The sequence below is a fragment of the Sardina pilchardus genome, chromosome 4 (assembly GCF_963854185.1).
Source record: "Sardina pilchardus chromosome 4, fSarPil1.1, whole genome shotgun sequence".
Taxonomy (NCBI): domain Eukaryota; kingdom Metazoa; phylum Chordata; class Actinopteri; order Clupeiformes; family Clupeidae; genus Sardina; species Sardina pilchardus.
The window spans coordinates 39,454,649-39,457,148 of NC_084997.1; the positions used below are offsets into that span (position 1 = coordinate 39,454,649).

Here is a 2,500-nt window from a genome sequence, read left to right on the forward strand (position 1 = left end):
CTTCTTCTCCCCCCTCTGCTGACCTCCTCCTCCTCCCCATCACCATTCACTTTCCAGCTTCCAGCTTCCTGATGCTTCTGACATATCCGCTCTCATCAGCAAATCCAAGCCCTCTCCCTGTCAGCTCGACCCTCTCCCCACTTCCCTTGCCAAGTCCTGCCTCCCCTCTCTCCTTCCCCTCATATCTGCCATCATCCACTCATCTCTCACCACTGGGACCGTCCCTGCACCCTTCAAAGTCGCTGCTGTCACTCCAATACTGAAAAAACCTGGTTTAGACCCTAGCAATTTCAATAACCTACGGCCCATCTCGAACCTTCCCTTCATCTCCAAAATTCTAGAAAAAACTGTTGCCACTTAACTTCACTCCCACCTATGAGCATCAGTCTGGTTTATCCCACAACTCTCTCTATGAGCATCAGTCTGGTTTATCCCACAACTCTCTCAGTCATGAGCATCAGTCTGGTTTATCCCACAACTCTCTCTATGAGCATCAGTCTGGTTTATCCCACAACTCTCTCTATGAGCATCAGTCTGGTTTATCCCACAACTCTCTCTATGAGCATCAGTCTGGTTTATCCCACAACTCTCTCAGTCATCAGCATCAGTCTGGTTTATCCCACAACTCTCTCTATGAGCATCAGTCTGGTTTATCCCACAACTCTCTCTATGAGCATCAGTCTGGTTTATCCCACAACTCTCTCAGTCATCAGCATCAGTCTGGTTTATCCCACAACTCTCTCTATGAGCACTTTCAATCTGGTTTCCGCCCCCTCCATAGCACAGAAACCGCCCTCATAAAAATCACCAATGACCTCCTCATGGCAGCTGATTCTGGTTTACTCTCCATCCTCGTCCTCCTTGATCTCAGTGCAGCCTTTGACACCATCTCCCACACCATCCTCCTCCATAGACTTTCCTCCATCGGCATCACTCACACCACCCTTAACTGGTTTCACTCTTATCTCTCTGGCGCACTCAGTTCATACAACTCAAGTCCTTCAGTTCCCGACCTTCCCCCGTCCTCTTCATCACCTACCTCCTTCCCCTTGGCAATATCTTCCGTAAATTCAATATCAATTTCCACTGCTATGCGGATGACACCCAGCTCTACCTATCTGGCAAACCATCCACAACCCTCCCTCCCCCCTCCCTTACCTCTTGCCTATCTGAAATAAAATCCTGGCTCACCTCTAACTTCCTCAGACTGTGAAAAAGTCCTCCTTATAGGCACCAAATCCACCTTATCCAAAGCTGACAGTCTCTCCCTCTCTATTGACAGTTCCCTAGTCTCCCCCTCCCCTCAGGTCAAAAGCTTGGGTGTCATCCTCGACAGCTCTGTGTGTATGATGTGTGTGTATGGTGTGTGTGTGTATGGTGTTTGTATGGTGTGTGTGTATGGTGTGTGTGTGTATGGTGAGTGTGTGTATGGTGTGTGTGTGTATTGTGTGTGTGTGTATGATGTGTTTGTATGGTGTGTGTGTTGGTGTGTGTATGGTGTGTGTTTGTACCACACAGCAGTTGTCTCTGAGGCACTCTGCACTTGGTAGGCGGGATCTGCTCAGAGGAGAGAATCTGATTGGCCACCTCCGTCTGTCCACTGCTGTGCAGGTCCAACAGGAAGTGGTCCACCAGCTTCCTGTAGTGGTACACAGAGACCCGCCTCCTCCTGGAGCCGCCCTGTGATTGGCCGGGTCCCAGCCGCAGCAGGAAGTCGTTGAGCAGGAAGGGCGGGGCTAGTGGCGCGTAGCGCGCATGCTGCGGGACCAGAGACACCAGGGGGATTGTGGGTAGGATCCGCGGGGGGCGGCAGGGGAAGCGGGGGAACATCCTGGGGGGGGAGGGGGGCGGGGAGGGGGGGCCGTCTGACGGGGTGGCGGGGGTGGGCTGCGGAATGGCAGCGCTGCCTTCCCATGATGCAACAGCAGTCGAGCTGGGACAGCTCCTCTCAGGATAATCTGAGTCCTGTCCTGAAGCAGTGCCTAACACACACACACACACACACACACACACACACACACACACACACACACACACACACACACACACACACACACACACATACACACATACACGCTCAGACATACAACCTCACACACAGGCACCGATTTACACGCAATTAGACAAACACACACACACACACACACACACACACGTACACAAACACACACACACACACACGTACACAAACACACAAACACACACACACACACACACACACACACAAACAACCTCATACACAGGCACCGATTTACACGCAATTAGACACACACACACACACACACACACACACACACACACACACACACGTACACAAACACACATCTGCTGAGACATACAACCTCACACACAAGCACCGATTTACACATAGGCCTACATATACACACACAGCACGCCGCATGTAGAGACACTGTAAGTCGAGTTGCCTAAAGCTTCAGGTAGTGTAGTGTCACTTTAGGCTACTATAAAGGGTAGGCCAGGGTACATTCACCTCGATTAA

The 2,500-nt window shown here is 51.2% G+C and overlaps 1 long non-coding RNA gene across 1 annotated transcript in view; it reads right to left on the minus strand.

The window, feature by feature from the left end:
- Window positions 1-2,500, minus strand: part of LOC134077959 (uncharacterized) — a 4,592-nt gene that overhangs the window by 1,686 nt on the left and 406 nt on the right. Inside the window, exon 2 of the long non-coding RNA XR_009938803.1 lies at window positions 1,512-1,758. This is a non-coding gene — a long non-coding RNA (uncharacterized LOC134077959). The remainder of the gene's footprint in view (window positions 1-1,511; window positions 1,759-2,500) is intronic.